The 15,122-nt window shown below is 41.3% G+C and overlaps 2 pseudogenes; both read left to right on the forward strand.

The window, feature by feature from the left end:
• Positions 1-692: 692 nt before the first annotated feature.
• LOC122013821 lies at positions 693-1,576 on the forward strand (annotated as a pseudogene).
• A 2,085-nt stretch (positions 1,577-3,661) lies between these two features.
• LOC122017070 lies at positions 3,662-7,622 on the forward strand (annotated as a pseudogene).
• Positions 7,623-15,122: the final 7,500 nt, after the last annotated feature.

Consider the following 15,122-nt stretch of genomic DNA (forward strand, 5'->3'; position numbering starts at 1 on the left):
CATACTAAGATCAGGAAGTTCCACGAGTGGATTTACTTTTCAGATATGCATACATCGGGTGCGTCAAATTTACCTCTTCATCAACATTAACTATTAACGTCATCTAAAATACTAATTTAGAATAGCAAATAAAATTTATCCATATTTGGAAGGCTAAAAAGATGTAACAGGAGCTCAAATCAAAATAAGTCTTTAATAAAAAAACGTACTTTCTTATTTATTTATCAATTACAAATTTACATTTAATTATTATTTTTTAAACTACATTTTAAACGTTAGATATTTACTTTAAAGCTCCATGATTATTTAATTTCAAAGCTTTTTAATATCCGTTTTTTTTATCGTATTATAAAAAGTTTTTTTTTGTAAAATAGTTTATTCACCTCTCAATTGCAGCTAGATTTGGCGCCAGATTAATACTTAAAGTCCTGATTAAGCTCGTTTATCATCATTAATTAATTACATATATATATCCTAATAATTCGCTTCGCAGTAACTAATTCTGTTTAGTGTGTTTATTATCTGGCGATTTTCTCTCTTTGATTTCCATTTAATTTCCTGCTCTATTTAAACTCCCCCTCCCTTTCCATTTTAATTTCCACTCCAACTCGATCGAAACCTAATTAACATCTCCTCGATCTCCAGCTTCCACTACTTTCGTATTTCTAATATCATCAAACACACTCATCATCATGGCTGTCGCAGTCGTCAACAATAACGATATGCCAATTTCCTCTTCCGCCGCCAGCGCCAGCAGAGTCGAGGTTCGCTCCGTGTGGGCTCATAACCTCGACGAGGAGTTCGCCCTTATCCGCTCCGTCGTCCCGTTCCACCCCTTCGTCGCATTGGACACCGAGTATCCTGGCGTCGTCGTCGCTTCCAAAAATCCCTACTGCACCCTCACCCTCCCCCAGGGCTACGAATTGATCCGCGCCAACGTCGAGGCTCTCCGCATCGTCCAGGTCGGTCTCACCCTCTCCGACGCCGCCGGTAACCTCCCATGTGCCATCTACAACGACGGCACGTGTGTGAGTTACGTGTGGGAATTTAATTTCCGTGACTTCGACATCAGCCGCGACTGTTACGCCCCTTCCTCCGTCGAGCTGCTCAAGGCTAATGGCATCGACTTCCAAAAGAATCAAGTATGGGGCATCGACTCTTGCAGATTCGCCCAGCACTTGGCCACCTCCGGCTTGCTTTCCTTTGGCATTTTTCTCCCGTCTCCTGGGTTACCTTCCAAGGCGCCTATGATTTCGCCTTCCTAGTCAAGATGCTGACATGCGACTGCAAATTACCAAAGACCGTTCGTGAGTTCTTGCACCTCGTTCACTTCTTTTTCGGCAAAAGGGTGTTCGATGTGAAGCACCTTTGCAAGCATTGTCCTGGGCTTTACGGAGGATTGGAGCGGGTGGCCTCTACCGTCCGAGTTGAGCGAGCAGTGGGCTCTCGACATCAGTCCGGCTCCGATAGCTTATTAACATGGCAGGTGTTCTACCAAATCGCCTCTCGTGTGAATCCACAACTCATCCATCGTCCAGAACACATGGGAACACTCTTTGACCTCCAACTGCAATAGTGTATATACATGAAAATATAATTGAGAGAAACATAATTTACAAATTATATTTCTATATCATTCGTCTTTTATTCTCTTCTTAATTAATTTCATCCGTTCTCCTTAATTTCTCATTTTCCATCATATCTAGATTTTAGTCTTATTTTATTGAACAATTAATATAGTTCATTAAGTCGGTGACACTACAAAAAAAAAAAAACAAAAAAAAAAACAAAAAAAAAACAAAAAAAAACACTGTCTTGGGATGAATTTTGGGGCAAATTTCTAAAATATTTTCATTGCAAAAATTTTTATTAAGTCGGTGACCGCCAAATTCATCGCCAAGTTTGCAATAGAAACAATATTCGTCACAGATCGTTGCAAAATTGGAGACGAATTCGGTGACAAAATTCAAAACGAATTATAATTTTGTCGCCAAATTTATTGCATATTCATTCTACAACAAAAATAATATTTGTCACAAAATTGTCCTTGACAATTCAGCGACAAAAACAACTCTTGCAACGAATAATATTTTTCTTATAGAGTTTCCAACAAATTTGGTGGTGAAAATAATAACATAAAAAAATTTGTGGTATGTGAAAAATTAATTTTCGTCCTAAATTTGTAACAAATTTGGGGATGAAAATAATAATATAAAAAATTTATGATTTGTGACAAATTAATTTTCGTCCTAAATTTGTAACAAATTTGGGGATGAAAATAATAATATAAAAAATTTATGATTTGTGACAAATTAATTTTCGTCCCAAATTTTATCTCAGAATTTGGGACAAATCTATGTATTCGTCCCATAATCTAGGATGAATTTTGGGATGAAAAATAATTTGTCGCAAAATTATCGATACATAATAAATTACGATAATTTGGCGACAAATTCTTTTTGTCGCCAAATTCATCCCTAAATCCCAAGAATTTCAGTAGAACCAATTTGTTTCTGCAATTTTCAATCAATTATATATAAACTTGTGTACAACAAAATTAAATACCACATCAAAAACATTTAACACATCTTAATTAACATTATCACATCCTATTTAACATATATACACATCTATTAATATTTGAAATCAAGTTTACAATAATACAAATCCAAGTTTCAAAAAGTTATACAAGAACTTTCTTCTTCAAAACTCCAAGCACTTATATAAGTCCAATAATCCAAAAGGTAATACAAGTCCAACACCTCCTAAAAGTTAAACTATGTTTTTTCAAAATAAACAATACATACATAAACTCATCATCTTTTTCCATAAAATGTCTTCCCCATCAAGTCTCTGCTGAAGTAATCCGGCAGGTCTCTGCTGCTCAGCCTTCACCTGCTGACAAACAAGACATCTAGCTACAAATTTCGCAATGTCTTTCTTTATACCGTTCCACCAGTAGGAACGTCTCAAATCTCGATACATTCGGGTCCCACCTGGATGGATCGCAAATTGAGAATGATGAGCCTCCTGAAGTAGCTCCTGTAAGACCGGGTGAGACTGAGGTACGCATAATCTGCCTCGAAAGTATATAATACTCTCCTCATCTCGTGTAAACTCGGTCTGCTGCCCGGAAGCTATCTGGCTACCATTGAACTGTAAGTGCTGATCACCAGCCTGGGCCTTTCGGATCCTAGTCCTGATCGACGACTGAGCAACCATGGTAACAAGAATACCCTGCTCTGTCTGTCCTTGTTCCTGAAGGCCCAACTCGGAGAAACCCTGAACCAAGTCTGTGACTGAAACTCGGAGGCAAGCCAAAGTTCCTCTGGGCATCCTGCTGAATGCATCTGCAACCACATTAGCTTTCCCTGGGTGATAGCTAACACTACAAGAAAAACCCTCATAGACATCGGTGGAACAATATCGGTTTTAAGCAAAAAACGATGTCTTTGAGTATTTTACACCGGTTTTTTCAAAAACCGGTGTCTATAAGAGCAGATTTTCACTCATAGACATCGGCTCTATGAGTGCCCTTTTTTCGTTAATTGACACCGATTTTAACAACGGATTTTAAAACCCGGTGTCTATGATAAAATAAAATAATTTAATTTTCCCACCAATACTTAACCAAAATTTACAACATTTCACTCTTCCCTCTAAACCTAAACCTATATCGCGCTGTCCACCACTTTCCGACTATCTCTCTCACTCTCATCTCCTTCTTTCCCTTCCTAGATCGATGTACAACACAGCTTGCCTTGTGTTTGACTGAGGACGCAGAGGGTAGCAGCGTAGGCGGCTTGACCCATGGAGGACGAGGTGACAGAGTTGCATTCCATCCCCCCGACGCCGCCATGGCCGCAGATCTGGAGAGAGGGCGGTATGTGGTTGTTGTACTCTTCCTTTGCTGCAGTATGATCCTAGGACTCCAGTCGATCGCAGCAGAGAGGCCTCTTGGGTCGTCAACGGCGCAGGCAGGAAGCAACCGCAGCGATCGCATGGAAGACGACAAGCCTCCTTTCCTAGGTCGCCTTGTGAATTCTCTCCCCAAGAATGGCTCTCACTCGCACGCTTGGCCAGTATGAAACCCTTTCCCTTCTTCTCTCAACCAAATCGTGTTCTTTTTTCCTTTTTTTTTTCCTGTTTTTTCTGCTTTGGTTTGAGATTGGAAGTTTGCAAATTTGGGGTGGCAGGAACTGGAGCTAGGGTGGGGGGTTGTGCTCGGATCCACAATCGCTTTCGCAGGATCCGCTCTCGGGAGCGTCAGGGGAGTGGGGGGAGGCGGCATCTTTGTGCCCATGTTTACTGGATTTTTTTTTCTTTTGTAAACAGGTTTTCTTAGTTACAACTTACAAGTCTGGTAGCATCATCACAAGCGCTCTTAAAAAAACACAAAATGTCGTGCTTTGCATGTTGTAAAGAGAATGATAATAATCGAACTGCTGCCAGTGGTGGTCCTTATGTTGCAAGCCATTTAGCTGGTAAGGATACCTAAAATGGCCACTAGAGTTTTTTTATTCCAAATTAAGTCTTCTTCCATTTCAACTGGATGACTAAATCTATTTTAGAGGTATCATTAGCAATTTTTCAGTTCTAATGAATATGGATGCCTATTTTGCAGGAAATGATGGAGCCTATCTTTCTACCAATACTCCTTCTAAGGGTGCCCAAACTGTTAAGCCGCAACCTAGCAACCTATTGCAGTCCCAGCTATTCCTGTTGACGAGATAAGGGAGATCACAAAAAATTTTGGTGATGAAGCTTTGATTTGGGAGGGTTCATTTGGTAGAGTGTATTTCGGTGTCCTAAAGAATGAGCGAAGCACAGCTGTAAAAAAAATTAGATTCAAGCAAGCAGCCAGACCAAGAGTTTTTGGCACAGGTTTTAGTCATACTTAGCTTAACCTTATTAGTTGGCGTGTCATGCTCATATGAACAATTTTACAGGTTTCCATGGTGTCACCGCTGAAGCATGAGAATGTCGTGGAGTTGGTTGGCTACAGTGTTGAAGGAAATCTCCGTCTGTTAGCATATGAGTTTGCTACAATGGGGTCTCTCCATGACATTCTTCATGGTATGAACTTGTCTTAGGCAAACTTATCCATTATTGCAACCATGTTATTACAATGGCACATTGATTAAAATCAAGTATTAGAAAACATATACAAACAATATATGATCGGTCACTTGACTGTATAGTTTATATAAAGGACACAGACACATGTGGACATATATGTCACCAAAATATTTAAAGCACTCAACTGCATAGTTTATATAAGGAACACAGATACATGTGGACATCTATGGCGTCAAAATTTTAAAGTTAATTATGTTGATGAGAGTATGTGGCAATGTGTATGAAAATATTTAAGCGTACATCTGTTACAAAACATATCCTATGATAAAACCTAAGTAATCCGTTTAAAATAAATTTTCACATCTACCACCCTTATGTCATTTTAATCAAGCTAAGTAAACTAGAAATTTTCACATCTATCACGTAGCACACTAAAAATCAACATACTGTCTCAGGCAGTTTAAGATTCCCCTTTTCCATTAAGGAGAGCCTCATCCTTTGCCTTTGTCAATTGTCATTTGACAACTTGTAATTTTTGCAATGGATCTTATGCAATACTATTTTGCCACATGATAATATCCATAACAATGTTTAATACAAACTGAACCTAAGTTCATCAATTAAACAGAGGGAACCATGTGCTGTTCTTTCCTTTGTATGCTTATTGAACAGGTAAATGTTCGGCTTAAGTTAATGTCAGGGATTGAATATAAGTGGCTAAGTTGCTTTTTCATGGGAGCAGGACTGCTGGCTTTTGTCTATATTTCTCACCAACATGTACAACCTGTGAAGTACAAAGGAATGTGCGCATTAATGAATTTAGTAGAATTATTCAAGGAACACATAAAACTATAATTAATTAAATGTTATTCTGAATTTGTTTTCAAATCTCCTAGTATAACCAATTGTGTGTGGCTCATCTCATGATCATTCCAACTGTTGGAAGATGTTTATCATTTATATGTCACATTAAATCCTTCTTTCTCCCCGTGATAGATAGTAAAACATCTATACGGTCAGATAGTCCAAAATCATTTATGTTTATTTTACTCCTGAACTAAATGATAAAATAGATTCGCAGAGCGAAGCAATAGATGAGATTTTATCATCATTATGTTGATGCTCTATACTATGATTTCATGTATCAAGCTTGCCTAGAGAGTTCTAAAGTGACAATGGATTCAGAAGATTAGCACTTCAAGTAATTTATTTAAAAGTAGCAAACAGTGATGTCTATAATTATGCACAGGACGAAAAGGAGTTAAAGGAGCACAACCAGGACCAATGTTGTCATGGCTCCAAAGAGTTAAAATTGTTGTCAGAGCAGCAAAAGGATTGGAATACCTGCATGAGAAAGTCCAGCCTCATATCATTCATCGTGATATAAAGTCAAGTAATGTTTTACTCTTTGATGATGATGTTGCAAAAATAGCTTATTTTGATCTATCAAATCAAGCTCCTGACAGCTGATTTTAATTTTTGTTCCTATTTTCCTGTGTTTGTAAGAATTCTATTGTAATGCTTATTCCTATTTTTCTGCATTTGGATCCTTTGTATGAGTATGTTTTCTTTCGTAAATCCGTAGTCTTAACTCTTATCAGTTCACTTTTATTAATCTCTTGTTAATTCTTTGGTACTCTTTCATATTATCCCATTTTCTAAGAAGACAATAACAGTTTTGGTTTGTAGAAGAATAGGACACATTGCTAGCAGATTGTTCTAATACAAGTTGAGTTTCTGAGGTTATCTGTTTAAATAAAAATCTTCTCTTCCTATTTCATTTTGTTCTTTTAAAAATTTATTATGTCAATATAAGTAGAATCTTTTTGAGTTTCTGAGTTTATCTATTTAAATAAAAATCTTCTCTTCCTATTAGCTAATTATGTTGCTTGCTAGTGATTATGCTTATCTACTATTTGCTTTACTCTCACATGTGAGAGTCAGTTCTTTTCTTACATGTTTGTTTATATCAGATATTTAAGTTTATTTATTTATAACAAGAACTCTCTTTTTTCCTGTGTTTAGGAAAGTGAAAGTGAGGATGATGGTCTTGACATGGGTGATGATGATGATGTTGAGGAACTTGAAAATGAACCAGAGGCTGTTAGGAAAGAACCAACCATTGAGAAACCTACTCCTGTTTCAGCACCACCCAAAGATGCTGAAAGGCAACTGTCAAAGAAGGAGCTTAAGAAAAAGGAAATGGCAGAGTTGGATGCACTTCTACATGAAATGGGCTTTGCAAATAAAGATAGTAATACTGCACAAAATGAGACAGCTGGTAATGTCTTCTTTCATATAATTAGTTTATTTTTGATAGATAGTAGTAAATTTTAATTCACTTGAGTTGCTTCATACATATGAAGTGATTGTTTAATGTGTGTTAAATTTGTTTATCCTTGTTATGCAGACAAGAAGCAACTGGAGCAAAGTAGTGAAGGGGAGAAGAAAGAAAGTGTTGGTGCTCCTTCATAGAATAGAATCTTAAAGAAGAAGAAATCTAAGAAAGAAAAATCATCAAAGGAACAGGAAGAGCATGATCAGAAATAGGAGAAAGGAGACATTGAAGCTGAAGTGGCAGATGCATCTGCAGTTGACGTAAAGGAAAGGATAAAGAAGGTGGCCTCCATGAGGAAGAAGAATCAAGCAAAGAGATGGATGTCGAACATTTGAATAATAGGGCTTCTTACTTAAGCAGTAGGTTAATTGGTACCTCAACTGGCCAATTGTAAGAAGAATATTTGTGTAATTTGTGGATACAGATTTAATGTGTACAATATCTATTATCTTTTTATGTTGTAAGAATAATATTTGTGCTGGTTACATGGATATTGACTTGTTTGTATAATATCGATTTTTCACTATTTCGGAAATTGAATCTGTGTCGTTAAACAATACTGATATTACATCGGTTTTCCACCCCTGCTAAAACCGGTGTCATTAACTAATATTACTTCGGTTTTATACCGTTGCTGAAACAGTGTCGTTAAGTGATACTACACCGGTTCATAACCGATTCGAAAACCGGTGTCGTTAAGTGATACTACACCGGTTTTAACCCAATGTCTAAAATGGCAGACCTTTTACATCGCCTTCATAGACATCAGTCGAAAATGTAATAGACAGCGGTGGAAAACCGATATCTATGAGAGTTTTTGTTGTAGTGTAATGGTACAATCATAATCCTTCAGGAACTCCATCCATCTCCTCTGTCGGATATTAAGTTCCTTCTGGGTGAAAATATATTTGAGACTCTTATGATCAATGAGAATCTCAAATGTAATGTTGTACAGATGATGTCGGCAAATCTTGAGAGCAAAGATGATGGCGGCTAGCTTCAAATCGTGTACTGGGTAGTTCTTCTCATGCTCCTTCAACTGACGAGAAGCATAGGAGACTACCCTGTCGTGTTGCATCAGGACAGTGCCCAAACCCTGAAGAGATGCATCGGTGTAGAGCATGAATCCGTCCTCTCTGGCGGGTAAAACCAAAACTGGAGCTGACACTAATCTCCGCTTCAGGTCCTAGAAGCTGGTCTCACAATCTTCAGTCCAAGTGAACTTCACGCCTTTCCTGGTCAGGCGTGTCAGCGGCATAGTAATCCGGGAGAAACCCTCGACGAACCATCTGTAATATCCTGCTAGTCCCAGAAAACTGTGAATCTCCTGCACTGATTTCGGCTGCTCCCAGCTGATGACAGTCTCGATCTTCTGAGGGTTTACAGAAATACCTCTGCTAGAGACCACATGTCCCAGAAAATCGACTGAGGATAGCCAGAAAGCACACTTGCTGAACTTCACGTACAGCTGATGTCGTCGAAGAGTCTCCAAGACTGTGCGAAGATGCTACGCTTGTTCCTCCTCGGAACACGAGTAGACCAATATGTCATCGATGAAAATGATAACAAACTGATCAAGGTAATCCAAGAAGACGCAGTTCATCAAATTCATAAATATCGCTGGAGCATTGGTAAGTTCAAATGGCATTACCAAAAACTCATAATGGCTGTATCTGGTACGGAATGCTGTCTTCTGAATATCAGATTCTCTGACTCTCAGCTGATGATATCCGGATCACAGATCAATCTTAGAATACACTGATGTACCTCTGAGCTGATCAAACAAATCCTCGATCCGCGGTAAGGGTTACTTATTTCTGACGATCACTACATTCAACTGTCTGTAGTCTATGCACAACCTCAGTGTACCATCCTTTTTCTTGACAAATAATACCGGAGAACCCCATGGAGAAGCACTAGGCATATAAATCCCCTGTCTAAAAGCTCCTGGAGTTGAACCTTCAGTTCGTTCAACTCTTTTGGTGCCATATGGTAAGGAGCTTTCGATGTCAATGCAGTTCCCGGAATCAACTCAATAGCAAACTCCACTTGCCTTCTGGGAGGTAAACCTGGTAGCTCGTCTGGAAATACATCCGGATACTCTCAGACTACTGGAACGTCGGAGAGTTGAGAACTACTGTCATCTTCAGTATGAATCAAGGATAACAGAAAACCCTGACATCCATGTGATAGCAGCTTCTGAGCCTGAATCGCCGAAATGATCGATATGCCGTCGTCTCTGATGCCAGTAAAATCCCACGAGGGTTGGTTCGGAGGTCGGAATGTGACCACCCTCGTTTGGCAATCAACAGTGACATGATATGCTGACAAACAGTCCATGCCAAGAATAATATCAAAGTCGACCATTTCCAATACTAAAAGATCTACCGTAAGTATTATGTTGCCAAAATCTAACGGGCAACCTCTGACCTCCTGAGTGACGCCCAAGGTATCACCGGATGGTAGAGAGACAGTCAGTCACTGAGGTCTGAAAGTGGGTAATCTACCAATCTCCCGCATAAAGGTACGAGATATAAAAGAATGCGAGTTACTTGTATATATCAGAATATCTGCAGATAAGGCATAAATGGAAATCGTACCGCAGAAAATGGATCCGTCGATCCGCTGCGCATCCTCTCTGGTCACCACATGAATACGTCCAGTCTCTAGCGGTGGAGGAGGTGGTAGTGCTGCCAAAGGCTGCTGCGCCTGAGTCTGAGCCTGCCACTGTGACGGTGCCGGATACTAAGTCAAAGATTGATAGGTAGGCTGAGACTGATACTGGACCGGCGGCTGGGGCAATGACTGGTACTGGACTAGTGGCTGTGGCTGATACTGTACTAGGGACTGAGGCGGTGACTGGTACTGAACCAGTGGCTGGGGCTGCAGCTGATACTGTCCCTGAGTCAGATACTATGATCCTAGAACAGAGCTCTGTGGTACTATGAGAGTACTGGAGTACTCCTGTCCGGGCATGCCAAATGCAACTGTTGCAGGGGGAGCTGTCCTCTGCTGACAATGTGAGGATTGAGCTCTGTGCCCTCCTCTCTAAGTCCCTGTCTGACTGAGCTGTACTCCATGACCAGAAATTCCGGAAGCAATATACTGAACCTTCAGCGAACAATCTCGGCTCATGTGCCCAGACAGTTTACAATAATAGCAAATTGACTGCCCCAAGGTGCAGACTGATGTGGTGTGCTCTCTGGATCCACACCGGGCGCAATTGATGTCACTGGCGGTTTGTTTTTGGGTCTGCTGAGGAGGCCGGAAATGTCTTGATAAAGACCGCCTCGACTTTTGTGGCTGACCAGAAGCCCCAGAAGTACCCTGACCTGGCTGACTGTGACCATGCTATTGCTATCCAGGCGCCTATGCCTGCTAGATCTGCCCTGATGTCTGACTCGTTTGCTTCCTTTTCTTGTCCGGATACGCTCTCTGGTGAGATGACTCTATCATCAGGGCTCTGTCCAGTGTCTCTAGGTATGATGAGTTCCCAAAGCCAGCAAGCTTTACTTGTAGATGTCCATTCAGTCCCTGAATAAACTGCTGCATACGGGAACTGTCCTCAGCAACCAATTCTAGACAAAATCTAGCCAACCGATTAAACTCGGCTTTGTACTCTGTCACCGATCAGTTGTTCTGTCGCAGACTCAGAAAATCCTGACGGCGAGTCATCTGATAGGCTCGTGGAAAGTAACAACTCTCAAAAGCCTATCTGAATCTGGCCCAAGTGATGTTCTACTCGCCTATGATGGAACGTTGCGTAACCCACCAGGTGTCGGCCTCGTCTAGTAAATGGAAAGCAGCCAGCTCCGCTTTCTCCCACTCTGAACAAGCCATGTAGAAGAAGGTCCGCTCCATGGTCTCTAACCAGGACTGGGCCACACTCGGATCAGTCTCTCCTCGGAAGAGCGTGAATCGACTCTTCATCGACTCTGCCAATGCTGGGATCTGAGTTCGTGCCGCGCCAATATCTGTGAGGTGGGTAGGGACGACTCCTGGAACTGGCAGAACCACTAGAGCTGGTGCTACAGGTAGTACCGTTGGATAGACCGGGGGAGGTACTCTCGGTGTTGCTGCATAAGATGGGGCATATACCGCTGGTGGCACTGCAGGGTCGGCATAGGTGGCCTCGGCTGGAGGTACGATAGAAGGTGGTGGTACCGGAAATGGAGCAATCGGTACCGATGGTGCTATTGCTGGGTACACTGTAGGTACTAGGGGCACAGGTGCCGCTGGTGCCGGGTACACAATAGGTCCAGGTGGCGGTGGTGCCTGATATGTCGTAGGCTCGACCAGAGCAGGTGCTGGGTATGCCAGTGGTATCCCTAGTGGTACCGTAAATACGGTAGGGATGGGTACTGCAGGTGCAGCCGAGGTAGACACCTCTAAAGGAGCCATCGGGGTCTGAGAGCCCGACGCGCCCGCAGTTTCCTGAGTCTGTCCCTGACTGACAGGCTCAACCCCAGTAGGCATCTCTGCCGAGTCTGTTGCCAGAGATTCCAAAGTCCTCTTACGTGGCCGTCCAACACCACGTCTTGCAGCTACTCGTGTAGATCTCCTCATATCTATTAAGTTATAACACAAATATCACTATAAGTATAAAAATTATAAAATTACCTTTATACCTATTTGCCGTCTGGAGATGTTCCGTCGCTGTCCAGTCCCCATTTTACCTCAAAATTTCGGACGAGAAAATCACCGAAAATCGTATAAATTTTAAAATAAATACCCAAGTTTACTGGCAACTTGGGCTAATCCTAAAATCCAAAACACTAAAAGCATGTATCGTAACCCGCTCTGATACCAATAAATTGGTATCAGATTATTTTGAAATCCAACACACAAAAACTTGACTCGCAAAACCAACAATACGAAAACCAAGCATCAGAAAACCTGTGCTCTGATACCAGATAAATTGTCACGCCCGGGGGAGTCCCTGCCAGAAGAAATTTTGGCAGCATCTCCCCTTTACGGGTGACAATCTGAAACTTTCTACAATGCCCTCAGGGCCTCATATACATCGGCCAACACGGTCGGAACAATATATATAAAAACAAGCAATCACGACGCAGTTTAATAGTAAAATTAAACAAATGCAACGAAAAGAAAACCAAGTCAAAAATCATACTCAATTACACCCATAAACCTCAATACTGATATCCTACTCCACTACACCCATAAGACACAAATCACAACGAACTCACCTCTTCTGCCATCCAAGCAGACATGTAGCAAAAACACATCCAAATAAAATTTATCGACAATAAAGATAACATAATATCCAAGTGTCAAAACTAGAACAAGTCTAAAATGTACAATAAGAAAACCAAAAGATAAAACACATCCTCGCGATCTGCAGGGGACTAGCGACTGGAACTCCTTCGGACAACCTCAACCTGAAAATAGTAAATAACCACGGGGTGAGTCAACTCCTCAGCGGGATATACATAGTAAGAAAATAACAACTAGCACTAATCATGCGTACAGTCTCCTGATATAAGAATGACAAATGCAACTAAAATAAACAGGAGAAAACTGTACTAACCAGGACCTGGTGTATGGATAATCATTCGAGAGGAATAGGAATCCTGTATGCATGTCAAACAAATGCATCCATCCAATATGCAGCAAACACAAACAATAAATGCATCAGTGCGTATGATGCCAATGACATGTCCTGGTCACCCCTACTCTCCAGTCAGTCGTCTCACACACGATGGCGAGACCGAGTGAGTAGGGCTGTGACTACCGTGCACTCTGCCATATTCACTGCTCCTGATGAGTGACCGAGTGGATGGGATGCGGTCGGAGTACACCTATTCTCCTATCCCAAATTATAAGTGGGGGAGCTCAATGCTCTCATCTCCCTGAGCAAGTCCTGAGGAGAGATCCCTGTCCTGCTACAACGCTGCGTCACACTACCCATGAGTGGACCAACGGAGCCCTTGACAGAGCAACTTGCTGCAACACACCCTGCCTGATAAGAACCACTAAGCCATGAGTGGTCGTGTGTGCATATCCATGTAACTGGCGATGTGCTCAACAATAATAGAGCCGACTATCGCACAGTATGCAATCATGCGAGATGGTGCATGACACTAAGCATGGAAAATCCTGAACCTACCCATCTCTACATAATGTGTATCAGAGGACAATGAATCAACTCAAAGGTACACAGATTAGATAAGGTATAAAAACCTAGGTCCTGAACATAATAAAGCCTGGTTATGTCACTATCCTTATAAGCATGTATAATTAGGTAGGTACTAACATGAAGTGCATAACATGTAAACAAAACAAACATGTAACAGATATCGGGTAGTGACCAACCGATGTAGATAAAAATCTAATCATTACTATTTGTTAAAAACATTACTATTCATATCAAATGACAAATCTAAAACGATAAGTCAAAGTACCCTCCTCCAATAGAAAGGATCGTATCCAGTCCAAATCCGACGTCGAGATACTCGTCTCGCGTCAAAGTCCCGTGTCACCAATATATGTACATTTTTATTTAGCTGCAATTCAAATGAATAGCTAAATAAAAGCCTTAAGAACAGTTTTATGGAAAAACCCTAATTATTCCAAATTTCCATTTTAGGTGTAACTACAGCAAGGATAAAATTCCTCCTCTAGTCAAATCCAAATAGTTATCCCTTCTAAAACTCACCAAGATATAAGAATTCCTCGGTTAGTCGATGTCGGACGTACACGCTGTGATACTGCTGTCCAATTTGGTTAAATGCCTGAAAATTAGCACTTCATCACTGCATTACCTATTTTAGAGGCTAGGGTTAACGCTTACCTCAGATTTGGCAGCTAAGAAGGTATTTCCCTTGCTGCCGAAATCGAAGGAAATCTCTACCTTCAAAAAATAATCTCAAGTCAACACCACACAGATGCTTAATACCCAAAACAAAAAAAATCTAAGGCAGAAACCTACTTACCAGTTCGCGTCAGAGCATCTGAATACCCCTGCGGTCACAGATCGGGAACTAGAGCACGACGAACAGAGAATTTTAGACGCTCGGTGCTGAACAGCAGTTGTCTTCAAGCTGTGACGACTCGTCGTGGATCCGAGGTGGTTGGCAGCAGCGCAGAGGAAAGAAGGGATCGATGTTGGCACCTAGGGCAGAAATGGTGAGAAAAGGGGAAACGGGAGATTAGCGATCGGGCGATGGGCAGAGCGGCCGACGTTGACTGTGGTGATCGGTGGCGCGATTAAGAAGATGAAGAGGAGAAGAGTCGGGCGGAGGCGAGGCTTTGGTGTCACGGGAGGGGGAGAAGGGGAGTTCGGCGCAGAGGAAGGCTAGGGCACGGGATCGGGAGAAGAGAGGAAATAGAACTCCTCGGCCATAGCTTAAATCGCGGGGGAAAGAAACTGCCGTCGGTTAGGGCACGGCGTCACAGGGATTGGGAGGAAGAAGGGAAATGGCGGGGGAAGAGGAAAATAAAGAAAAAGAAAAAAAAAGAAAATGAATTAAAAAAAAATCAACATTTCCTCGCTAAAACGGGGTAGCCTAAATAGGCTTTCCCGGGACCTAATATTATCCCCGTAACCGAAGCCATACGGTGTCCGAAAAAATTCTAGAAAAATTTCTAAAATTTCCCTTATCATTATTCACCATTTTTCGGTGTTTTACATCCAGACTCTTAACTTAGCGTGAGTTATAAGTGAGCATACTCTCACGACCAACAA

The sequence above is a fragment of the Zingiber officinale genome, chromosome 8B (assembly GCF_018446385.1).
Source record: "Zingiber officinale cultivar Zhangliang chromosome 8B, Zo_v1.1, whole genome shotgun sequence".
Lineage (NCBI taxonomy): Eukaryota > Viridiplantae > Streptophyta > Magnoliopsida > Zingiberales > Zingiberaceae > Zingiber > Zingiber officinale.